This window comes from Meriones unguiculatus, chromosome 1, assembly GCF_030254825.1.
Source record: "Meriones unguiculatus strain TT.TT164.6M chromosome 1, Bangor_MerUng_6.1, whole genome shotgun sequence".
Lineage (NCBI taxonomy): Eukaryota > Metazoa > Chordata > Mammalia > Rodentia > Muridae > Meriones > Meriones unguiculatus.
Genome location: NC_083349.1, coordinates 169,605,331 through 169,632,331, shown reverse-complemented (window position 1 = coordinate 169,632,331; position 27,001 = coordinate 169,605,331). Strand labels below are relative to the sequence as shown.

The window sequence follows — 27,001 nt, the reverse complement described above, 5'->3', positions numbered from 1 at the left end:
AAAACAAACTACTGAATTCATCGAACTTTTCTTAATGATCTGCCTCTGGGGAAGCGGTTTTGGACTGTGCTGCATTTTGACACAAGCAGAGAATCAACCTCTTGTTTGCTTTAAGTGACTAAAAACAACACTAGAAACATTAAAAACACCCCTCAAACCTGGTTTCCCCTTGCCCCAAAAGCCAGACCAACAGGGAAGAGACAGAGAATTTAGTAATTATATTGGAAAAGTCGATGTGTATAAAACTAACCCAGAGACATTTAGAACACTGAGTGTAGTTGAAACTCCGGGCTTCAAAGTTTCTTGGCGTGGTGGGGATTCAGGCCACAAAAAGTATGTATCGCTAAAAACAGCTGAAGAAAAAGTTTATTTTCGAGGAAGTTCTTGACCAAGCTTCCCATTAAAAGCAAACATTTAGTGCTCTCAAATGAGAGGGGCCTCTGGCGTTATTCTTGTTGTATGGCTGCCATGAAGTAAGTTCATGAAATTATACTTTGAAAAACCGAAGTGCGAGCTAACAGTGGTTCGCAGAGACTTCTTTTAAAGAAAGAAAGAAAGAAAGAAAAAAAGCTGCTAATATAAGGCACTGCTTGGAACCCAATTTCTCCCTTGATTCTATTGACCATCCTGCTAAACCCAGTCACTAAATCTATAATAAACACAGCTAGGTCTTTGCAAAATCAAGTTATTCCTACATTTGTTTGGCTATAAAATGAATATTACATATTTTGTAAGCAAGGTAGAATTAGATCTGATAGCTCATAACAAGCTTTGTAATACTAAGTAGTTTTACAAACGGCAAAATAAACAAAGTAACATAAATGAGATTTTAGAAATGAGACAGATACTCATCATGTTGGCATTATTGCTTTTGTGCGTCTGCTATATGTGATGCCTCAGAAGAGCAGTCTGTGAATATGTTGGGCTGGGAGAAGTAGGCTAAATCTCTTTAAGAGTATCTATTTGCCACAATCATGCAAATCCCATTGAGGATTTTTTTTTTCTCCCATGTGGCAAATCTCAATGCATCCTGTTCAGTTGCTGCTTAGGAGAGAGCCTCCTGCTTTCATACCTGCTGAATTTCAGGGGCTTTGCTGTAATTCTAAGGCAGCTTTTCATGGCTTGTAGGAGACATAGAATTGGGTCATGCAAGAAAACATGCTGGAAAAAGAGAGGGGGGTGGGAAAGGCCCAGAAAATTGTCATGCAGTCAGTCTAGGCTGAGCAAGTCCCATGATTAATGGAATCTTGTGTGGGAAATAAAACAGAAAATGCAGCGATTCAAAGGTATTTTTGTGAGTGTTAAAAGTGTGTTGACACTCCTTGCAGGCTAGTCCTGTGTTCCTAGAAGTTCCTTGATGGTTTGTGGCAGAAATGGTTATTGGCAGTGGTTTCTTGCCTTCTTTTTCCATTTCCCCTCTGGATTGTTCCTTTCAAAATGTGCTTGATTTTTCTCTAGTTGAGACTTAAAATATAGAAAGTAGGATTTGCTAGCGGAATTAAGCTCATAAAAACTGGCTACAATAGTTCATACTTCCAGATCGTAAGCCTTCAGTGGGTTTTCAATTACAGAGAAAGCCTTACATGTATGAGATCATGGGAAGCCCATTAATGACTTCTCTGGGTTTTCATGCCTTTAAAGCCTTCTTGATTTTTAACTGTCAAATGCAGGGTCGAAAATCTTAGCTAGGATAAGTACTATCTTCTTTTAAAAACTGATTAAAAATAAAAATTATAAGTTGCTAGCATCTATAACGAAACAGTAACTTTTTTTTTTTTCTGGATAGAGACAGATGTTCAGCATGTGTGGCAGAAGCAATGTGTGCGAAATTCAAAGCAAGTGAAAAATTATGCTGAAATTAAAGTTACCGGATTTTCTTAGCTTTTAGTTTGCGGCAGAAGTGAATTTTGTCAGGCAGAATACTGAAAACTGGAGCTGACTTTTTTTTTCTCCACAATTGACTTCACTATTGACCAGCATGTTCAATAAACACAGAGGATAAGGATGGAACAATAGCCACATTTAGAAGTCTTCTATCTAATTAAGCAGCCCATGCTGCTAGATTTAGTAATCCAAGTGGCAATGCATGATATCAAATCTCCTCAGGCAGAAGAGTATGTATTTAAGTAAACAGGGGAGTGGAAATCTTTTTCATTAGGCAGATAATCACCTGGCAGTAATTTATTACGAAACATTTCCCCCTTGATGGAACACTTGTTATCAGAAAAGTATTATTTATTTTAACAGGCCCTTTATAGAAAATACAATAATTTTACTCTTCAAGAGTGGTCTCTAAATGTTTTTGTTTCCTAGTAGCTTCTCCTAAATCACCTTAATAGATAATGAAAAGAATCCTTCTTTTTAAGCCAAACTAAAGGAAAGCTTATCATTTAATAAATAAATAAATAAAACCTAACAATCTAAGGAAAGCCTTCATTTAATCAGAATTTGCTCTTTACACTGTCAGTGAAGTATAGAATATTTTTTGACTTGAGTATGTAGGTCTTATCTTTAAATCTGATAACAGTAATCCTTGTACAAAATCAAAACATATTGCCAATTGGAAGTCAGAAATCATTTCTCAAATTAGAATGGTGGCAGTGAATGGAAGTTTAGTCAAACAAGGTATACTTCATGATTACATAAATACAGTATCACTTTTGGCATGTGTAAATGTCTATTTTGGGTCATCATTAACTCTTTCTGACTGAAAGTAATTTGAATAAAACTGGCTCCTCATGGTGGCCTAGATTGCAAAACTGTTGGCCCTGTAATTTTTGGAAGCTCTGCCTTTCTGTCAAAATGTTTTAGAAATTGTCAGAGTTTCTAAATTTGAGGAGTATTCAGGGAAAACAGGTAATTTGTTCCACAAACACAAGCATTCAACAGTTTACCCTAAAGTTTTTTTTTTTTTCTGTGAGGTTATTGATAAACAAACCTATGATATTAATTACTTGTAGTTTATTGTTGCTCTTAGAATGAGCTTCTGTTTCCACATGCTCGTCTTGGGGAGGAGAATACACATATTTGGACACTTTAGAACCTGTGACTTTTTGTTATTCTAGTAGAAACTGTAGTCTAGTTCCTTTCTACTTCTGCTGAATCTACCTGTGATCGTCAGTGTCAATCCTTTAAGTCTGGCATGGCTTTGGAAATGGCAGGGGTTGAGAGGTCAACTGTCCCAAGTGGAGGTTCTATCTATCTATCTATCTATCCATCTATCTATCTATCTATCCATCTATTGTGAAGTCACAGCAGAACACTGGTATTTCCACATAGTTTAATGTGCTTCGTACACTGCTGTCCTTGTCAGGATTCTCAGAAATCAGGAAGATTGTTGTATCTTGGTTACACACCCTGGATAAACCTGTGCAGTCACACCCAAGGGACAGTCAACCAATTAAAAGGGGCATTTGGGACAGGGTGATTATCTTAGGAGGTGGCATTGAGAACATTTTATCCTCTGGTGGGTCCATGAGAAACGAGTTCTTTGGGGGTGGTGTCCTTGGGCACATTTATCAAAAAGACCGGTGTCATACCAGAAAAGCTGAATGAAATTCAGATGAGCATGGCTCTGGCGCTGTTGTGGACAGTGAGTGAGTGTTTCACGAAGAAGCTGGTTCCACCGATTCCCCAAATCTCAGCTCTTTTAGTTGGAGACCAAATCCTGTAGCAGAGAATCGGGCCCTGGAATGTTAATGGAGAAACTTAAGCCAGGGTCTGGGGAAATGATCATTATCAATGCTGCCAGAGGCAAGCAGGATTTTATTAGCAATTACTCACCCCGGTTTCTCCTATTCCCATTCGAAGAGTGAACACATGGAGGGACACGAGCTTTATGAGGGACTTGCTGAGGGTCAGAATATATTCGGAGAGGAGCTGGTGACTGATCACCTCTTATGCCTTACGGTTCCTTTTAAAAATTGAGATGTGAGGGGTTTCTTTAGAATTGGCTTTAAGAGCTTATGAATGGTTTACAATCAGTTTCTGTTTGCTGCTGATTTTTCTAATTGCAGACAGAAAAAAGATCAGAATTTTTGTTCAGATTTAAAATGCCTCTTCCAATGCTGTCCGTGACATCATTGAGTTTGGTAATTTAATTAAACCAGTATTTATATGTTCTGGGAATATATATATATATATGTGTGTGTGTGTGTGTGTGTGCCCATTTATAAGGCCAATTACATATATGTGGGCTATTTTTTTTCTTTGAGATGGAAGACTGAATTTGTAATGCAAGTATAGACAGTATAAAGTTAACTTTAGTACATTGTAGGTTCTCCACACGTCTATATCAGAAGCAGGAAGAAGTGAAAATGATTGTTTTAATTGTAAAGCGAGATTAGAAAGAAGAAAAGATGAGTGAATAGAGAAAACTGTGAAATCTTGAAGTCCCCCAGCCTCAATCTTATACCACGGAATAGCTTAGAGCGTTTTGTTGTACAGACCACATAAACGTGGCTTCTGAAATCGCTGTCCGCAGACAACAAATAGCTAACATTCAGTCTACTTAGATTCATGCTAGGCACCTTAACGGAGTCCCCTGTGACCTGGTACTGCCCATCATTTAAGATTCATGGCAGGCGGCAAGTGGCTGATGAAATGTCATATCCAAAGCATTTTGAGGGTCTATTTCTCCTTCCGTGTGTGGAGGGCTGCCGGAGCAGTAACAGATGAGAAACGGAGCAGCTCAGATGGCCCAAGTGACACTCATCTATCCTCGGCTTGTGGCCTTATGTGGGAGTGGTGGGGGCCAGCTCTCCCATTTTTGCCATTTATCCACCCTATCCTGGAGTGAATTTTGTAGTTTCACAGCTGAGCCAATTTACCAACTCTTAAGTGGGATATGAATGAAGGGCTGCAAGAATTTGGGTGACATGAGGGGTGCACATCTTCTTTTAGGAAGTACTTGCTTGCCACTTCAGTTGGGTGGAGCAGCTCTTTCCAGTGTGTCTCTTGAGATGGGCTCACAGCTGAATTAGCCAGCCTCCTTTTTCCTATTCATGAACTTTCTAAAACCACAGGTGCTCATAGAACGTTCACAAAGCATATCTATGGCAAGCGACAGGACAGGCGAAAGAGAGGACTAAGGGCTGGGGGAATTTTCTGGGAAACTACACACCAGTGTCTGCTGTTTTAGCTGCTGGCGAGCAGCAAATGTCCCTCCGCTGTAAATGTGGCAGATACAGAGTCGGCATTAGGACTCATTAATAACGAGGTTCTGATCAGGACCTTGCACACATGCAATGGCATTAACAAAATAAATACTCTCCAGGACAGTGTTCATTTGCTATTATTTTTTTTTTTTTCAAAACAGAACGTCTTTGTAAACTCTTGGGAGTTAATTTATTTTTATTACGATTTAATAATAGTTAGAAAAAATACGTCTTGTTAAAATAAGTGCTCTAAATAAAAACACAGTTAATTTTCCATTACAGTGTCTAATTACTCATCCTTGCTAGAGCATTTTATATGGCAGTTTAAGTTCTTGAAAGTGGAAACTTGGCACTGGTATGAGGAAGAAAGCCTTGCACCTAGATGGTTTCAGAAGGCAGCCTAATTATATTTGAGTTGAGTCAAGTCTGGAGAGGAGCGAGGACCGGAGTGTAGTTACTCAGGGGCTTCTGGTATCCCATTGCCCGCTGCAACTGATTACGGTGGTTAGTAATCTCGAACTTTAGCTGATGTGAAAGCACATCTGAGGAGCCCCTGCCAGTCAGCAGAAGGTGCTGATGTCAGGACCACTCGATAGGCCTGGCATGCAGCTGTGTATGTTTCCTGACTCCGCTGGCTGAAGTCGCAAAGGCAAGCACAGCCATCCACAGAGGAAAGGTCAGATGTGAGTGGAGAGAGGCTGGAGGAGATTGATCATAGGACATTAGGTATGTCACGAGCCGAGCCTAGGCAGAGCACACGTCTTTTTACATTTTTTTTAAGACTAGGTCTTACTATGTGTTCTATATTAGATGGGAATTCAGTGTGTAGTCCAAGCCCACAACGAATTTGGAATGCTACTACCTCAGCCTCCTGTGTGAGGGAAGGTTGATGCGTGCCATTATGCCCGCTCAATGTACTTTGTTTGAGACTGGGTCTCACTGTGCAGCCCTGGCTAGAATGGAGCTCCATTTGTAGAGCAGGGTGACCTTAAACTCACAGAGATCTGCCTCCAGAGTTCTGGAATTGAAGATGTGCACCACTTCACCCAGATTCAATATACTTTGGATTACTACGTTTATACCACACAACTTAGTTCTTTGCTAAATGCCACCACTGCCCTTTCCCTTTGCATGTTCAAGATCACTGTGGTCGTGGTGCGGGGGGTGGTGGAATGTCTTGGGGCTAGTGAAATTTATGAAGGATTGGCTGTATTTCCACACCAGGAGATACTTGGGCATGGCAAGTTCTCTGTCAGCTTCCTGTACCACCCTGTTCTTCAGAGATCCCTTCACTCTGTGACATAACAATTGCTGAGATTCAAGATAATGATCCTGTCACAAACAAGGGGCCAGTCACATGTGGATTGAGGTTCAGTTTACATAATACCTTGGGTTGCTGACTGTACTTTTCCTGAAAGGACACTAGAAACAGTATGGCTACTATCTTGAGTAAGCAAGAAGGGTTGCCAACAGTCCTCTCTCTGAGCCTGGCAGTAATCATACAGAGGAGACTACAAACTTAGGAGAAAGAGGAGAGACGCTTTTTGTTCAAACTCCTTATTCACATGCACAGCCATAATAATACTCGCATACTATGTATCAGTTTTCTGCTTCCACCATCCGGGTCCAACTCAGTGTCAGGTTTGGCGGCAAGCACCTTTATTTACTAAGCCATCCAGCTGGCCCAGTAAACTGACGTGTTATAGTACTGGAATAAATGCTTTTAAAATCAGGCATCAACCATTCCCAAGAGGGGGTATTATTTCCATTTGCTAGTGAGGAACTCTAGAAGTTAAGTCACATTACCAGCGGGGCAGTCCCACCATTCCCAGAAGTGAAGGGCGAGATGGCCAGGGAAAGGTGGGGATGTTCAGCCTCACTGCCGCCAAGAAAATGTGATAAAATGGTAAAGGCAAAGCAGAGGCTCTGGCACTCTCAGTTGAGGGTGGAGCTGTAGAGAAATAGACCTTCTCGGATCCCAGTTGCCAATGGTGAGAGTTGTTTAGTCTGATTAGAGAGGATTTTCAGATTTTAGGTTTTTGGTGCTGGGATCAAGCCCGGGGCTTTGTGCAGGCTGAGTTGGGACTTTAGTTTGGGGTAGATCACTGCGGAGAAGAGTTGGCAACTCCTGGCAATGCTGCAGATGTGTTCACGGTGCAATGCAGTGCCTTGGGAAGTTGTGCCTTGAGAAGTCATGGCAGATGTGCAGCTGGACACAGATAAGAGTGTTCATTTCTGTGTTTTTTAGATTAGGGAAAATTAAAAACAAACAACCAACCTAACTAGTCTTTCAGGGAATAAAATAACATGTGCTGTAACTGTGCAATAAACTTTATGTAGTAATTAAAAATAAATGAACTAAATGTGCTTGTGTCAACATGGATCATTTTTAGAAATAAAAATGCTGGGGATGAACAAACTGTAGATTGATGTGTGTAGTCTGATACTATTTATAGAGTGACTGACAGCATTCATGGAAGTACAGGATATTAGGCTGGAGGATGGAAGCGGGGAATGTTGCCTACACATTTTTATTTTCCTATGTGATTATTTACCATTAAAAAGGCCTACTGTGAGTCAGTCTCAGCATGACATATCTGTCACTTGTTTGTGGGTACACAGATGTTCAGAGTATTATTCTTCACACTGCTCTGTGTAGTTGAAACTATTCATAACATAAACATTGAAAAGCGATAGGATAAGGGACCACGCATATCCACGAAACTCTTAATCTTGTGGAACTTTTGATGCCTTTTTCAATAGTTTTTCCATCCCGAGACAAAAGCTTTCAAATACAGAGCTTGTTGACAGTTTCACAGTGGGGATACAAGGTCACTTGTGGCCACTGTGGCTTCTGAAGCTGTTTTGGGGTCTTGTCCACCTTCCCAGCCTGGCTGATAGCATGATTTCTCTCCAGGGTAACTGCTGCACCCCCATCCATGCTTTGGCATGCAATCAAAGAAACTCTAAGCTCCTGAAGGAATTACTACAACTCTTAGCTTTTAATTGTTGTTCTCTGCTAAGATGTATCAATAATTATGTAAGTCTGAGTTATTGGGATTTCTTCTTCCTAACAATGCTTGAAGTCATAACAAACTGCCTTTGCTTTGCATCCTACTTTTATAAACATTTGCTGGTATGGTAATATGCTGCCCTTGGCTTTTGGCAAGTGGCTCATTGGTACTGATATTTAAATTTTCAAAAATTGTTTAGGATAGTTGAGATGAAATATCAAAGACTGTGATGTTAAATTGTAGTTTCTTCAGCAAGGGAGGATAATAATATTGGTATATCATCTAAGTTTTTTCTTCATGTTTTGTAACCATGATTTAATTTAAAAACTGTTGAGTGTGTGGTGTTAGGGATTGTTGGAAGGGCTGAACGTTACCATGGTGATCTCCAGAGAGATGTCTGTTACCAGTAATGAGTGGTCATCTTGCTGTTTGGAGGTGCTAATCTCAACGACATTATTCTGTAATGACAAGTATAGTGGCAGATGCTTTATTTAGCTATCTTAGCAGTCCAGACATTTTAATTATCGTTGCATGGTAGGTCTAATTTAGAGATACTGCTTTTAGACATTTTGGCAAACATATAGCCTTTTGTGAGCTCTGCCCTCCTCCACACGAAGTAGTTGGTACAATTGAGTTGCTAAAGCATCCCTAGTTCTCCAGATACTGCTCCATGCCCAAATAAATACACATCTAACATCTTACAACATTGCAAGAAGTGTGAGAGCAGCTCAATAAGATGTTGGCAGGGGCATCACTTATATAAGTATAGTATGTTGTTACAATTGTTGTATTTTATTATTATTATTAGTCACCTGTTATAGTTAATAAATTAAGCTTTGTGACAGATTTGCATGTGTGGAAAGATGCCAGCACAACACACAGAGATTGGTATTAGAACATTTTTATCTCTCCATGGAGGGTGCAGAAACACATCTTTGAACAAAGGTAAGGAGGAAGACTGAATTCCAAAGACCTTCCGTGCAGCCATGTGTATGTCTGAGAAGATGCATGCAGGGGACATCATTCCGTAAGCCATGAAGATCTGCACACTGGCATCACACGTGATAGATGAGCTTTTGAATCTTCATGTTGAAACTACCTAGGACAGGGGTGGGAGAGGCAGCTCAGTGGTTAGGAGTATTCGTTTCTTTATGGGATCAGAGTTCAGCTCAGTACTCATAGCCAGCTGCTCACTTACAACTTCCTCTAACTACAGCTCCAGGAGATCCGATGTCCTCTCCCAGCATCCTTAGGCGCCCTCCACCCCCCATATATACACACAAATGAAACCTACAAATCAGTCTCTAAAAAGGTACTACTTGAGCTAGGCATGGTAGTGAATTCACTTAATCCCAGCACTCAGGTAGCATAGACAGGCAGATCTCTGTGAGTTTTAGGCCAGCCTGGACTACACAGCAAGATCTAGCCTAGTCGAGGCTACCCTGTCTCAGAAAACAAATCATCAAACAAACAAACAAACAAACAAAAAAGTTAAGATGTAGGTTATTCAGGGTTTCACTGAGGGGGAGAAAAGAAATTCTGTCTCAGTTACTTCTTTTTCATTATTAAATTTTTTTTTATTGAAAAAAAATTGACATGTCACCCCCAAGGAGATTTTATTCAGAGAGTGTTGCTAATTTTTTTCCTGGATATCATGATAACTCATGAATGCTTTTAGCATATTAGACAGCTGGGCCCACTGGAAGTTTATTTTCCAAGTTATCTGTTCAGATAATAGCCTGACAGATGGCCTTGACAGAGGGTTAGGTGTGTTTTTTCTTTGTTTGTTTGTTTACTGGAATATTATGCCTTTTATGCTTAGAACAACTAGCCTAAACAGAATATGTTCTGGTGTTTAGGATGTTGAAAAAAATAGTCAGCTGTGTTTCAGGCTCCGTGCTAAGACCTTGTTAGACATAGGGGCAGGTAAAGTAAATGGAGACTCACTTAAAGTAGGGAAGTAGTTCCCATCATTACTGTTTCTGGAAAATGATGGTTAAGTGACAGAGTTGACATTGGATCGTGTATCGCTTTCAATGTAAAGTTACATACTTCATGCGATCATTAGGCATGTAAACTAGAATGCTAGTCTGTTCCTGTTTATGAAGGCTTCATAATATATACTTGTGTATGTATTTAAAAGAAATACAGCAAAGTCTTTGTGACTGAGGTTTTCAGTGATTTCAGAGAAATTCTGGGAGGCAATGGCCTTTTGGGTGGGAAATGAACTATCTCGTCTTCAGGAGGTTTCAGACCTGCAGTCATCTGCTTCTGTGACTCACTTGTTTCTGGGTGCTGTTCACTGAGTCTCTGTTGGCCATCATTGGGCTGTGATTCACTGAGGAAGGCTTTTCACAGAAGAATCAAGGGTGGCCTTTGCATTCCTTCATTGTTATGCTCTGGATAGAAAATGCTTAACAACTCTGATCCAGTCTCCACTTCTTTCCACTTACTGACACACGCATGTGGGGTATAGTGTGATAATCCAAAACACCATGCAGTGTCTAATGATCAAAACCTGTAATTATCATTTCCACGTCCTTGAACATGTATCACTTCTCTGTGTTTTGAGTTCCATCTAGCTGCTCACAGCGTATGTCATAGATTGTTGCAAACCACAGCTCCCTACTCTACTATAGAATAAACCTTCTTAAGCTTTCATCTAACCATGTTTTTTTTGACACCCATTGTCTATTTTCTTTCTCTGCTTTTTTTCTTTTCTTTTTTTTTTTTTTGTTTAGTTTCCAATCAATTCACATAATTTGTCTTTCTTTGCCTAGCTTATTTCACTTAATATACTGTTCTTTGGTTCTATTCATTTTGCTATAAATGACAAGATTTGATTTGAAAATGGTCAAAATCTTTGTTTTTACAAGATTTTAAAAGATTTCTTGGATACTCATGCTTAGGAATCACTGGATTGTGAATAACTTCTCAATGCTAAGATAAGTGTAATTTGTGTCCCATGATTACAGATACTTGAAGGTGTTTGGTGGAGGCATACTATGTGCAGGTTTTGACTTAGTTAGACAGTCCTGGATTTGTCTATATTTTTATTGTCTGTGTGCCCTTAGGCAAGCCACTTTAACCTCTCTGACACTCGATTTCTTCATCTATAAAATGGAGATAATAATGACTACACAATAAGGTTAGTTGTTTAGGTTAAATAAGATAGTGTTTATAAAGCTATTAAGCCTAGTTCCTGGAAACAAAGCACTCAGTAATTGATAGCTCCTATTAAAAATAATTATCTTGTAAGAAGAATGCCTTTTCAGTTGATTCAGGTATAGCCCTTTTGGGAAAGATTACCATTATTTGTGAATTAAACTTAAGCAAAATTAACTCTCTCTCAAAAAAACCCCACTTTACTCTAGGCATCCTTCTGGATTATGTCATTTGTGCTAGCTGCCTTTTAAGGCAACGCGGGTGGTCTGTGAGTGGTTTGAGTTCAGGTCTTCCTGGCTAGTTATGCTTCTTTCCTCACAGCATTCTGTCTCACAGTGGGAACTACAGCCTCACAAAGTGAGCTCCGTTGCTCTCTTTTCCATAGGAGTTTCTTAGGATTAACTACCCACAGGAAACATTTCCTTGTGGGCATTAGGAACCCCAGAACTGCAGTAGAGAGCGTCTCAAGGAGTTTGGCTTCATAAGAGCAGAGACTAGCGATAGTCTTTTAGAAGAGAATATGAGTTCACGTTCTTTATTTCAGAGTACCAAGGAGGAAATAACTTGACAGAGACATATTTTTGGTAATTAGCTAGGATGGAGGAAAGTAGCAGTTTTGAGGGTGGATTACTTTCTTGGTTTATTTCTGGGTCTGTGACTGGGTGTGCATTCTACACAAAGTCCCTAGTTTATAATTTTGAATTGTTGGTAGATGCTTTGGAGATCTAAGCAGTAATAGTAGGTGATCATTGGGTCGAAGGGCTGCCTAGATAAGAGTTCCGAGCGGATCTTTCTGGAACTGTATCTCAGAGGATCAAGTGGTTCTAACTCCTGTGGCACAAAGGAAACCCAACGCATGGGAACGGCATCTGTTCAGCTGCTCAAATGTTGCGTCCTATAAAGATCTAGTGTCCTCTTCCATCTTCACGGTGGTGGGGACTGGGTGGGAGGAAGCAAGAGCAGAGCATAGCATGGCATGCAAGGTAGAAGCAGGTGAGGGCAAGCGTGGAGTCTCTGAAGGTCCTTAAGCCACAGTCTGAGTTTTGACTGTTTAAAGGATTCCATTAAACTTACAGATCTTTAGCAGCTTGTGGAAAACAGTCTATGAGACTTATGAATCCAGATAAACAAAATGTATGTGTGTGTGTGTGTGTGTGTGTGTGTGTGTGTGTGCTCGTGGAAGGGCAGTAGGCAAGAATGGGGTGGCGAATGAAAGAGAAACGCTGGCAAATGGGGAATGAGGAGTCAGGCACGAGGATACAGGTCGGTGGACTGCAGCAGGGTCTCGAGATGCTTGCTCAGCACCTGCCGTCCTCAGGAGAAAAACAAATGTTGAAGAGTCGGATGCTGTGCTTGGAGACAGCCCTGTGAATACGTGCTTCTTCCAGAGGCGTTCCTGCTAACTCCCAGCAGCCACTGGTTTACGATGGGGCAATAGCCTGGCCAGCCACACATGTAGCCTAATTATCGCACACACACTAATGATGCCTTAAAAAGTGTCATCATCCTGGATCACAAAAGATCCTGATGCCTGTATTTTAACACAGCCAATGGGATTCTTGCAGTGCCACACAGGAAACTGTGTACCTGATAAGCAGAGATAAGTTATAAGCAAAGATCAAGACGGAAATCCTGCCAAAACCACCTTTCTTCCTAGACTGGTTAAGGAATATCAATTTAGCTCTGAAAGGACAAAAACTTAATAACCATATGGGAAAGCTAAATGGTCTTTGCAATTATATAGAGTTCTGTGTTCTGTAGGCAAGTGGGTGTAGGGGCTGGCCAAATCTGGTCCCCTATCTATTTTTTGATACTGTGAGCTACGAATAGTTTTTACATTTATGAATAGCCATAGACACATCAACAGAATATTGCATGATCTGTGAAAATTATATGTGACTCAACTGTTGCCCATACCTGAAAAATTTCACTGGAACTTAAACATACACTGTGGTTTATGTATTATGTGTGGCACCTTTTGTGACAATCAGCAGAGGCAGGTAGATGGGCTCACAGTATCAAAACAAACAAACCAACAAAAAACAAACAACAACAACAACAACAAACCAAAGCAGATAGGCAGGTAGATGAGCTCACAGTGTGGCTCACAAAAGCAGTAAGTATTCATTTTCCAGAAAGTTTTGCCAACCCTTGACAGAGGCTATTAGAGGAGGAGTTTGCAGTTGTGAAATAAGGTGGTTACCGATCCAAACAGCTGATGTCATCCCAAGCCACACAAATACCTCTTTTGATCCATCGTGGGCTGGTGCTGCTGTCATAGTTTGACATGTGAAGGGCTGAAGGTGAGAGTCTAGTGGGGACCTTCCCAGGGAGTCTGAACACTGAGACCAGGCTTGGGCTCTGAGCAGGCCCTCCCAGTTTTTTTCTAGAAATAATTCTGTACCAAGAGAGCCATCAAAAATACTGGCAAGCCAAGTGGTGGTGGCACACACCTTTAACCCCAGCACTTGGGAGGTAGAGACTGGTGGATCTCTCTGAGTTCTAGGCCACCCTGGTCTATAGAGCTGGTTCCAGGACAGCTAGGTATACACAGAGAAACCCTGCCTTAAAATCCATCCCTCCAAGTAGTTACAACAAAGTGGTAGAGTTTCAACCACAATAAAATGGTTGGAATTCAATAAAGTGCTTTTTTATTTATCTCCCATTGCTGTTTCAACCCACACTGTTCTTCCTGGAGGGGATCTGAGGGTGGCAGCTGAGGACAGAGTGGAGTATCAACATGACTGTTGGTTTCAGCTTGAGATTTGGTGACGCTTCATACGCTTCTTAATTGGCTTTAACTTGTCACCCATCCCTAGAAATAATATTAAATACAAATAAAAGTTATGTAGTCATTCGCCACATCCCTGGCTGGAAAGAGTGCAGGAAAGAATGAGGCCGTTGATTGTGGCCTGTGGAATAGCTGTCTCTGTCTCTTCCCAGATGCTCAGGTCAGGAGCTCCCAGATCCTTTCAGGAAGGACTAAGCGTGATCCTCTAGTTCTCCTATGGCTCTCCTGCTTCCATTTAGAATGTTTGCTTATGGCGAGGCTGCCTTTGAGCAAAGCCCTTAAGGGAACATACTGTGTGAAAGTATGCTGATTTTCTACAGCTGCCTCTGTCTTATGGAGTTAACCCAGACCCTAGGCTGAGAAGCTTCTAGATTTAGCCCTTACCGCAGACAGGAGCTGGGGAGCCGTAAGGCCAGTTAATTTCAGAGGAATAAATCATAGATTTTGGTGGGTAAAATTCTACTAAGTACAGATTCGCTTATTCAATCTAAGGTAAAGTTCATAAAATACTAATACCCACAAGCATACATCACAGTAGACACTTATATATGCTTATCTCTTGACACCCTGAATGTTCACTTACGTGATTCCTACCATAATTGTGGTGGTTACAGAGTAGTTTACCTCACTGGATGGAGAAGGGATCACATGAGACCTCCCTCACCTGGGAGAAATAGGATGGGGGAGAAGATGAAGAAACTCTTCAGGCTGGCTGAAGATACTCACAGTTGGGGCAATTTCAGGTTTCTGCCATGCTAACACAGGAAAGCAAAGCAGACCCCATAAACAGTGGGGGTAAAGGCACAGAAATAAAAAAACTGAACCTTAGCCCACACAGAGAGAGCACTGCTGCCCAATTTAGATCTTGGTCATCTGAAAAATTTATTTTTAAAAGTATAATGCTGTATAGTGGTTTCTCAGCAATACATATATTTTGAAATTTTCTGTTTTTGACAGGAACATTTTATTTTTGTGTGTGTGTGTTTGCATGTAAGTGTGCGTGTGTTCATGCGTTCTCTCTCTTTCTCTCTTCTCTCTCCCTCTCTTCTCTATCTCTCTTCTCTGCCTATCTGTCTTTCTCTCTGTTTCTCTCTCCTCTCTCCCCTCTCTCATGCTATAATGAAGATCTGAAGGCCAGCGGACGGCTTGTTGGCTTGTTCTTTCCTTCTGTCTGGTAGATACTGGGGATTGAGCTCAGGCCATTAGACACCTTTTCCTGCTGAGCTGTCAGGAGGCCCTCCTGCTATTAATTTAATTATTACTGATTAGATTTAGATTAACTTACTTTAAAAATTTTGGATATAAAAAAAAAAGATTAGGTTATTTTTTTCCTTCTTTTAGAGCCATCCAAATCTCATATAGCCGAAGAAGTATTACGAATGTATTTTGTGCCAAATTTGCAAAGTGAGTTAGTGTCCCGGATATTGTTGCATTCTTATCCATTAGGCTTCACCAGCCAGGTTCTGTTCTAAGATGCAGAAGGTTAAATACATTTCAGATCATTGTTGCTTTGCTTTAAAGAAGAGTTGAGGTGTGGTTCAGTGATAGAGTGTGCTTAGCACACACAGGCCTTGGGTTCAGACCCAAGTGTAAATGTGTGTGCGCACACAGACACACACACATACACACGTACACACACGGAGCAATTAAAACATCAAGAATAACAATAAAACGAGCAACGACACACCTGTCAAACTCTTTGGGGAAGAGCATTTCTGTCTGACGTCTGTTCTCATTAGGGGCTACTGTGTTTGGTGGCTGCTTTTCTCTGAAGTTTTGACATGTTTGTCTCCATGTCTTGTATTGTTTTTGCTTTGCTCACGCTGGGTGGCATGTCAGCGTAATTGGACATATTTTATGGAGACTCATTTTTTCACATAGTACCATATTGCTGTGCTTCCTCCTTGCTCTTGTGTGCGACTGTGGTCCACATATTTTCATTACAGTGCATAGAGTGTAGATACACCACGCTTCATTTCCTCTTCCTATTGGTGGACTTCTGGAATGTTTTCTGTTCTTATTATTTTAGCTAATTTGGCCTGAAGCTCATGATCCTGAAGAGTCATCTAAATAAAATAGTTTTTCTTACAGTTCATAGTTACCAAAGGTAGTTCTATTTGTTCCTTAAATAGAAATGTGTGGTTTTAATTTGGGACACAGATTACCTATTAAACAAGTTTATTTTTAGTTGGTATATGGGTTGATTTTTGTACAGAATTGAACAATAATTTGTTTCATTTTCTAAAGTAAATCAAAGCATTTCTGATTAAAAAAAACCCACAAGAGGTATACATTTAATAGTGAAGATGTTTACATTTCATAAAGCGAATAAACTCAGAATATTAAACTGTGATGGAATTTGAAGCACCTTTCTTCTGAAAACTAAACATCAAGAAAGGGTTTCCATGTAGGTGACAGACAGCAATATTGCTATATATTGGGAATTTGATCCCTGCACCACTCATGTATTAATAGACTGGGAAAGAAACTGTTGTTCCTCAACATTCTGTTTCAGTTTAAAATCATTCTGGGACAACCTACAGAGTTACGCAGAAGGTCTGAGTTGGGGGCAGACTGGAGAAGAAAGGCAGTGCCCAGAGTAATGAAGTCATTTAACAGGTTCCCCGGGAGTCCTGCTGTACGGGTCCTTTACAAGTGGTACCTCCAAGAGAGCTCTGTCAGTCTGTCAGTTCTTAATTTTCAAAGTCATGAGCTTGTTCATATATATACATATATGTATATATATATATATATGCACTTGCCTCTATACAACTTCATTTGAATATTCAACATTATTAAAAAAAAAACCCTCAAATCTAGTGCAGTTTCTGACAGTTGGAGGTGTGAGCATTGCACCATGTTTTCTCCACACAGCCGCCGCCGTCTGAGCCTGCAGGGGTCTCCCCGCATCTCTGCTTCCTGGTGGTGACAATATTTCCATTGTCTTACAACTTGCCTGCCACCAATGGTATTCCAGGCGGGCAGCGAGCATGAACGAGCCTGTTGTGTCAACACAGGCACAGGCCTCTCTAGACAGTTTGTCCACCCCGCTGTGCAGGTGCTTTGCCACTTAAGGAAGCGGCAGCTTTGCGAGGGAGATCGTCAGGAGGCCACTTGGATTAGCCCGGGTTGGTGGGAAGTGAGGGCCTCCATTTAGGGCTGGGTGTGAAGCTTTTCATGCGCTTGACATCCCCTAGCCCTCCCTGTCACACCCCGGGGGGTGGTGGGGGAGCACCTCCCACCCTCCGCCTGTGCCCCCATCCTGAAATAGCCATGGTTCAGCATGGAAGAAATGTACTCCCTTAATCCCTCAGGAGCTGCTGCACTCTACAGTTGCCAGGGGTGGGCTTTGCCTTTCTTCTCCTTGAGGAGAAATCCCCACTTGCTTAAAAACCTATCTAATGAGAACAGCAGAGGAATGCAAGCAGCTTGAAATTGGCGGCTGGGACTCAGCTCCCAGCTCTGCCTCTCACTGGCTATGCCGGGCCAAGCTGCCTGACACTCTTAAGGTTAGCAGCATTTTCTTCTCCAACATTGCTTCTGGCCTCCATGGGGAACCGGGAACACACCTGCTGCGCAGGCACGTATGCAGGGGAAACACCCTCGCATAAAAAAAAAAGATGCGACACCGCCTTTGTTCCTGGGCTTGCGGCAGGCATTGAGTGAGGTCAATATCACGACCCCCCTGTGAACAAAGCATGTCACCTCTGAAATAACTGTTAAAAGAGTCAACATGTGCTTCTGTAGATTTCCGCAAGAGAAAGCCAGAGAACGGAGTGGCCAAGAGGCGAGGGGCCCTTCCAACTGCTAGACCCATCCACCTGCAGCTTGAGCTCTGGTGGTACCAGCTTTTTCAGTCCAACGTGGTGATGGCTTTCATTGTCTCCTCTCTGCTAGGGAAGCTACACTTTCTTTGGCCAAAGGCCTACCTTCTCATCTTCATCTTTTGTCTTTCACACAGTGGTTCTCAGCCTTCTTAATGCTGAGACCCTGTAACACAGTTCCTCATGTTGTGGTTACCCCGACCATAAGGGTATTTCCAAATCATAATGTGAAAATCTGATATTCAGGGTATTTGTTATGACACTCTGAAAGGATCACAACTCACAGGTTGAGAACCACAGCTGTACCACATAGGATGTATTTTGGCACCTGGACATGGAAAAACTGTTTGTTTGTTTTTTCTTGCTGCTGTTTGTTTTGAAGTATTGTAGACCAAGGGAAGATCTGGCCTTGGCTAGACAAGCATTGTCTCTCAGGGCTCTGTCCCCAGTCCTACCAGTATGGATCTGAGCCTTGGTAAACTGCTGAGAATTATCTTTGTCTGATGGTTCTTGGCCTTCCCCTTCTTACTATGAGCACTCTGTAATCTCTCTTCCTCAGCCTTTCCCTGCTTCTTTTGTCCAGATGAACCTGTCCCAGGCTTGGGGTCCTCTGACCCAACACGTGCAGTTTTCATAAGCTGCTGCTCCCAGCTTTTTTTTTTTTCCTTTTGGACTAGGTACTTGTACTATGCAGCTGGAGTTGTCTGGAATGTTCCATTTCAACTTTAGAATCCTTAATATTTAAGGCCTTATTTATAGACATTAAAGTGTCTGCTGGCTGTGTATGTGTGTTTAAATTCTCTAAGTTCATTTTGATTGTGTTTCATCCTGGGGGATAATAGTTCATTTCAAGTTAATCTACAAGACTAAAGTGTAACCTACTTGGGTGTGTAGGGGTGGGGGAATAGGAGTGAAATGGCAGCTGTTAAGGAGCGCATAGCAACTCTTCTCAACAGCTTAAACATGAAAAAGAAATTGGAGTAATAGAATATGCTGGAATTTGATGAGGACACTGAGAGCTTGCCGGATGTGGGATTTGAACTTACAGTTATAGACAGTGGGAACTCAGATGGGAACCCTTGAGCCTTTACCCCAGGATGCCCTAGAAGAAAGCCTGGTAAAATTGTCAGCAGGGCAGTTACTCATGGAACTTTATGTGCCGTCTCTGCATCTAGTCTGCACCCTTCTCAAGTTAAACTTCCACAGGAAGGGCGGCGTAGTTGGTATCACCTTAGTGTTCTATAAAGAATGACAGAACCCTTTAAAGTCTTCAGAGATAAGATATACCAAGAAACAGAGAAAACCAAAACCCGAGTTGATTAATGTGTGTAATTGCATTAAGCACATTTCAACGAGAGGGTCCGGCTTTTGCTGGCAGATATCGGAAAATTCCCTGGGAAAGTCATAGCATTATTTAAGAGTCCTAACCCACTTAGAAATAAAATGATTACTGAGCTCATTCTCCCCTTTTAACTCACAGGAAATTCTCTGAGTGTGGCAGGGTTTTTTAAAAAAACATTTATTCAAAATCAAATTGCAAGCAAGTTAAAAAAGAACTTACAGCACAGCAATCCTCAAAGTTTTAAGAAGTGACACGGCACCCAAGAGCTTGGAGGTCGTAGGATAGCTTATGGGGCTAGAGAAATAGCTCTGAGGTGAAGAGCACTTGCTTTTCTGGAAGATCTGGGGTTAGTTCCCAGCACCCACATCATGTGGCTTCAGCTCAGAGCAATGCCAGCTGCACCAACTCTGTGACCTCTGCTGGCCTCCAAGGCACTTACATTTCTATAACATGCAGACAGCTAGACCACAGATATACACACAAATGATAAATCTAAAAAAATCACAGTGGAGGCTAGGGTAATTTAGATTTTGAATTTTGGGGGAAGGATGCTCAACCATTAAGTTTTATGAAAATATTAAATCTGAATACTTCTGTCCCAGGCATTTTGGATAAGGGACACTCAACCCATAGCTACATGGAAAAGAACCTTAGTGAACTGAATTTAACTCCAAAGTGATGGAGCAGTTGTACTCCCTGACTAAAACAATGAAAAGCTAATGACCTTTATTATTTCAACTAAACCTTAAAAAAAAAAAAAAGTACTTGCCCTTAGCAAGTGCACTGTGCAAGGAGTGGAGATGGAATATTAGCATCAAATGCTTTCTGGAATCCCACTGGGACTTGGAGCAGGAGGAATAGGATGGTTAAAAGGAGTGCTGCCTGGGAGGCAGAAGTTTTCTAAATGCAGGTTCTTTTTTTTCTGAATGGGATAATTAATATAAATGAGTACTCGTGGTGGCTGAGGATCTGACTGTTCTTAGGGTAGTAACTTTTTATTTATTTGTTATCGCTAATCTTTGCATAGTGTCATAAATATCCCATATAGAAATATAAGTAAAATCTCGATGCTTACATAGTTGCAAGTGTGTACATCCAAAGTATGTCTGTGAACTTGTGTTCGCACTTGTGGGCACAGTGCAATACAGTGAGTCATGGGCAGGTTTGAATCCTTACTGCCACTTCATGGATGTCGAACATTTTTGTTTTATTTTTGAGATAGATGCCCCGGAGGGCCATGGTATTATCTATATCTTGTGATGAAACTATGACTTTACGCTTTACCAGGAAGAGAAAGGCTCGCCTGACTTACGCATTTAGTTATAATGAACCCCAGAGCAGAGTTCTCCCTGTGGGTCATGACCCCCACACAGGTCACACCGTCAGATATCTACGTAATGATTCATAGCAGTAGCAAAATTGTAGTTATGAAGTAACAATAAAAATAATTTTATGGTTGGGGGTCACCAAAACATGAACTGTATCAAAGGGTTGCAGCATTAGGAAGTTGAGAATCATAGATATGTTATTTCTCTTTTGAACTCTTCCCTGTCTTGTACAGATGTATCAGCCTCATTTTGGCAGCCCTTGAGATTCTTACACATCAATAAGGAATAGAAAAATTCAAAATATGAGTCTATCGATTTTTAGGTGCTTCAAACAGAAGCTTGGTGAGTGCTTTCCGGCTTAAGTTTGAGAGTTTGAAATCCGAAAGCTTATAGCAAAAATTTTGAATTCTAGTCGCAAACTGGATATGGTGACACATGCTTTTTTAAGCCCAGCACTTGGAGGCAGAGGCAGGCAGATCTCTGAGTTTGAGGCAACCCAGGTCTACAAAGGGAGTTCCAGAACAGCCAGGACTACACAGAGAAACAAAGCAAAACAGAATCTTAGTTGCAGCTGATGAATAAAAAATTCTGTCGTTGCTATTCCCATTGGAATTTGAGGGTTTCGTGCTTGAGTATTTTTTATTTTTAGTCACACATCGTTCAAATATGTATTGGTTCATCTTGTATAGAGTACAGTTTTGAGCCACTGGTAAAAGCTCTGTGTGAGCTCATACAATCATGGGCTGCCTAGTGATGTTTCCTCTAATGGCCGACTCTATATACAGTTGTGATACCCTAAGACTGTATTTCCTAGTGACATTGTAGCTGTCTTTGCTTGTGTAAGTACACTAGACAGTTTGTACAGGAATCTACCTGGCTGTGATGAGGTGATAGCAGGGGTCTGCTTAGCTGTGAACTTGTTCTTTTATAACACAGTGGCCCAGAGGAAACTTTGTGTGCTATTTCATCTCCCTAAGCTATAAGCTATTGTGTGGGCTTGTAATTCAACTCCGCAGACATTGTCAGAGAGAGACCATTACTCTATAGTTTTAAAGAACATCATGATAGGAGGCTATATGATGACTGTGTCCATCAGCCCATGCCCGTCCACACTAGCCCACCAGTGTTACATCTGTACCTTATCTCAGCTCTGTAGGCTCTCCAGAGGTGTAGTTCATGATTTGTTATTATTTGGAGAACTTTCCTCATAGGAAGACATCCAGGTTGATCAGAGGTCAATGGGATGGCAAATGGTCAGGAGAGACAACAGGGTGGCTTTCACTCAGCCAGCTATGCTTCCTTTGAACACAGAGAGCTGGTCTTTTGTTTAGAACTGCAGCCTTTACAGCAGAAAGATACCTAGGATTCCTCTCATAAATGTTTTGTTTTGGTAGAGGAGAAACAGAAGTTTAGGTAAGTTCTGAAAACATTTACCAAGAGCCTACTCTTCACAGGGTCGGAGAAGCAGTTTGTAATGACAAACTACCCCCCTCATAGAGTTTCTTGACTGGTAAAGGGTAAGTAAGTAAGAAGTCAGTTCAAATACCTGGGAAGACTCTGAGAGACAATAAGCATGGAGGCCCTGTGGAAGCACAGAAGAAGGGAACTGGGCAGACTGTGAAGAAGGGAGGAGGGGAAGGCTTTAGAATGTTTTCTGGCTGAGAAAATGGAGCTGGATAACAAAGGATGAATAAGAATTAGCCACGGGAATGAGATTACGAGGTGCGGCAGGAAATGTTCCAAGAAAAGAAAATGTCACCACAGGTGAAGTGGCTTGAAGCAGCCACTGGGACACTGGGCGAGTACGTGGAACTCAAAGTATAAAGAGAAAACATTGAGAGGTGTGACTGGAGAGCAGGGGCTCTGGCTGTGGAGCCAGCCTTCCTTGCATAGGCTCCCGAGAATCATGAAATGGGCTTAAGAAAGGGAAAAACATGACTGAAGCTGGAGATGAGGAAAATCTTTGGGGAAGATGATCTTAACAATGATAAGTGTGATGGTGGGGGAACCCGTTTTGGAGGCATGTGGAGGCTCTTACTGACAATCAGGCAAGAGATGAGGAAGCAGGGTGATGGTGGTAGAACTCTAGCTCTTAGCAGGGAGGAGAGATCAGGAGCCCAAGCAAAGCCAGCTAGAGATAAAAAGAAAATCAGTGTCAGGGCCTGGCTGTTTAAAGACTGATGATGCTGGCCAGCCTGTGGTCAGGGTTCAACAGCGGCACCTTCTAAAGACTGCAAACATGCTCCGTACTTGGAGGTGTTACTTGAATTTAGAAATGGTTGTTGCCGACCTTGACATACCGTTTTGGTGGAATGAATGGGGACAAAGGCAGCTTACTGAAGATTTAGGATTTACTGGGAACGAGAAAGTAGGGATAATATGGTTTTAAGAAACCCGGTTACCATAGGAAAAAATAGATGGATATAATACATTTTTAGTATGACAGTTGAGCAATCTACTTTCAGTTGATAGGAAAACAGAGACTTTGAAGTTTATGAAGAGCTTGGATAATGGATGTCCAAGATGATAACAAAAGTGACTTCAGTTATAGTAAAGCTATTTCAGGCTTCAATACTGTCTCTTCTGTAATTCAGAAGTGGTTGTATTGATTATAGATTGTCATACAGCAGGTAGAGACCGGACAAGAAATAGCAACTAACTCTAGCCAGAAGTTTATGTGTGGTAGTTGATGCAAGCTTGATGTATTTGACCCAAATTACCCAGAACACCTTGTATGTAAAGGTCTGTAATGAGTATAATCAGCTTTTAAGGAAATGATGGCCAAATTCTAGCACACAGGGTCAGCAGAGTTCTTGCTTATTGATTAGAACTTACAAGATATGCAGACGACCTGCATCTTCACATTGAAGTGTGTGAACAAGTCTGAATTATGCAGTGTGGGACGACATGAAGCAACTGCCGCTGTGCAGGGCTGAGCCTTGGCTCTGAGACCTGGCTCTGTCTTGGGTTGCGACATTCATTGAACATTAATAACAGCTCGTGGTTCTAGAGGGACAGACCTCCGTCCGGCTCTCAGGGTGATAAAGTGGGCACGTGACTTAGACACTTTGAGCATTTGTTCCTCCATTTCTAAAAAAGGCATGCTAATACCCACTACACAGGATTGCCATGGTGATTAAACGAGCAAGTGTGCGCGCAGACTGTCAGGTGTGCCACATTAGTGCCCACAAACACGATGCCCGACAGCTGTTTGAATGATGTGTGAGTGAATGCAAAAATCGCTGGATGACTAGGCAGCCACTTATATAGGAATGTCACAACTTTTCCAGCTCCCAAAAAGGGGTTCATGATAGCATCCTTTTATTTATAGGATTTTACAATTAAAAAAAAAAACCGAGCTATTTATGAAAAGTACTTTTATGAAATGGAGTGTTTTGAAAGCTGAAGGAATAAATTCTCTAAGTTTGTAGGCGCTGAGATGTTGGTGGAAATTTAACTCCTTTTTCCTTAGGTTCTTAGGTTCTTTATAAGAGACCTAAGTCCGTCAGTCAACAGCCTGCCAATTAAATGTCTATCTGTAAGTCACCATAAATCATCAGAAACAAGCAAAATAAACAGCAAACACAGGAACCTCCTGCTTCGAGAGTCCTTGTCCTCAAGGCCAAGGAAGAGATCCTAGGAAGGAGGATTAGGCTAACTGAGGGCCAAGGGGTAGCTGTGAGGGAGCTGTGGCGGGGGAGGGGGAGAAACACACGCTGCAAAAGCAGTTCTTTGAACAAATGCATCTTTGGGGAAACTGCCTGCAGAAAAGCCTCAGCAGGAGACGCAGCATGTAGTCCTGGAGTTGAAGCACCCTTTCCTCAGCTCTGCTGTTCATGGGACAAATGGTTTTGCTCAGCCTCTAGGTTTTCTAGTTGCAATTGTCATCAGTCTTTTGCTTAGAAGTCTCTTCTGCCTCTTGCCTACATAATAAGGGCTGGATGGAATACCAGTGGGTGCAGAAGGGCAGTGTGGCAAGCCTGCTTTTATTGTGGAAATCAGGGATTCCTGTGCGGGTCACACTGAAAGCTTCCCGTGAAATGGGGACCTGCCTTGGATGTCGATGTAGACTTACTCACAAGGAAGCTCTGGTCTCACAGCCCTTGTTCTAAGACCATCTCAATGTGTCCTATGGCTTTTGGCCACAGTTCTCACTGAGCACTCTGGGAGAATTTCTCTGCTGGTCTGGATTGTGCCAGGTGTGCTGTGCTCTGCTTCTACTCTCCATGACATTTTATGGTTACACTTCTTGCTGTGTGAATTGCAGGTGGAATTGCTGGAATCTGGTTGAGAAAGCAGTAACTTAGTAGCCTCCCTGCTTCTCACTGATGTAGTCCTTGGTCACCTTCATGGCTCATACTTTGTGTCTGATGGTAACTTATCCTTTCCCACATGAAAAGGTCAGCTTGTATATTGAATTGAAAGGAAGGTCAGGGTCCTGGCGTGGAAACCTGTTCTACGTAGTGATTGGATGAAAGATTCTATGGCACAATTTTTGACCATCTCATCCTGAAATTCCCCAAAGGAGAAGAACTTTTGAGACCCAAAGTCACACCTGCTTCCACGAAGGTCTCTTTTGTTATGGTGTTGATTGCTTTGGCTATTTAGCACAACTCCAGGCAAACTCTGGGCAGCTTGGAGAGGGCTGCAGGGATGCCGCAGGCTGGTGAGATGAACAATGCCTCATTCATAGCTCACAAGGGCATGCCTGTCTCCCGAGCCAACCAAAATGGTGATGGATATAAATGTCACCCTACAGTCTTGCTTTAGGTGGTTAGAGCCAATTAAGAAGGTGACATAGTAGAAAAGGGGGAGCGAAAACACAGAAGGTGCCAGAGTTTTCCTTTTGGCTCAAGAGAGAAAACAAGTGTTTGCCCCCTTTACAAGTCTGCCTACAAATGGCTGGATAACCTTTAGTTTGCCAACTGACCTTTGCAAGCTTTTTTTTTTAACCCCACCCTTTTGTTTCATAAAGCAGCGTGGTGCTATGTGTGCCGAGATAGTAATATGGCCTCAAGAAACCTGGTGTGAAAAGCTTTTTCTTTTGAGAGTTTCAGTGTTATTCCATGGCTCAGTCCCAGGAGAGCAGAAGCATGTCCATCTGGTGTGAACAGTGAAAGGAGGATTCCAACAGGTGCTGCCACAAGCCTTCTGCTGAGGAGCCAGGCCAGGGCTGCAGCCTTGTTTTGATCTTTGCTTAGATGGAAGGCTGGAGAAGAGCACTCTCCCAGGCTGGTTGGGGACTCTTTGATCTGCCTGTGCCTAATAGGACCTTCTCTCTTCTCTGTTTCCTCTAAGGACGAAAATAAACAGACAAGCTGAGTTTGTGGACAGCTGCATCAACAGTGCAGTTTGGAAGCACGCAAAGAATATGTGGGTTGTATACGCATTTGCGCATGGATGTCCTCGCTCCATCTTTTGTGTCTTTGGGTTCATCACTTGATCCGAGAAAGAGTTCTGTCTAATGCAGGGAAATCCAGGCTCTTACATGATCTGAGGGCTTTAAGGTCTCAGAACACTGTGGCAGCAGCATTTCACCTGGACGTGGATCATTTTGAGATGTTACAGCCACAGAACGCACACGATTGTCAGTGGTTCTACCTAGTATTTCTTCAATTGACCTTCCTTACAAACAGGCTTTAAATGGTTTTGCACAACTGTAAGCTAATGTATGCACTCTGAACACAGTAGAGGTAGGTTATGTATATCAAATTCATTTTTTTACTTGCATTGTTAAAACTCACAATGGTTTTATTGGGACAGAACCCCCTCGTAAGTTGAGGAGCCTCTCTGTAAGACCCAAAGACTACCCACACTCAGGGAAGCAGCTTCAAATGCCTTTCTGGCTGTGGTGAGTCTATACGTGGATGTTGGAGTTTGCAAGCTGAACCCCAAACTTGCCTTTCCTTTCTCCCTTCCCCCCTCAAAGGGCTCTTTCTTTTGACTTAATGGGATTGCTGTTTGCTTCTTTATACAGACACTTGAGACCTGGAGAAGGTGCTCTCTTCTCTCTTATTTCTTTTCTCTCACCAGTTTCCACGGGACAAGCAGACTTTCTTTCTTCTTAAAGATCTGCTTCTTTACTAATGCATTTAGCCCAGGCCATTGCTAGCAGGTCTGAACCTAATGGATGATCTGCTCTCACACTGAATGAAGATAGACAGACACATGTGATAGGATGGAAGGATGGAAAGCTCAGGTGGGCTCTTTAGGACCCCAGGAGATCATAGAAGCTGTGACTTTCAAAAGGTCACATAATTTGAAAACTTAGAAATTAGGTTTGTAATCTCGATGCAAGTCTTCACTTCTCTTTTTTGCTTTTCCTTTCTAACATATTATGGGCTTTAAGATTTTTTATTTTAGCCTTTGTTGTGAGGTCCC

The 27,001-nt window shown here is 41.9% G+C and overlaps 1 protein-coding gene across 1 annotated transcript in view; it reads left to right on the top strand.

Moving 5' to 3' along the window:
- Barx2 (BARX homeobox 2) overlaps positions 1-27,001 on the top strand; it is a 67,903-nt gene that overhangs the window by 951 nt on the left and 39,951 nt on the right. The window lies entirely within an intron of this gene.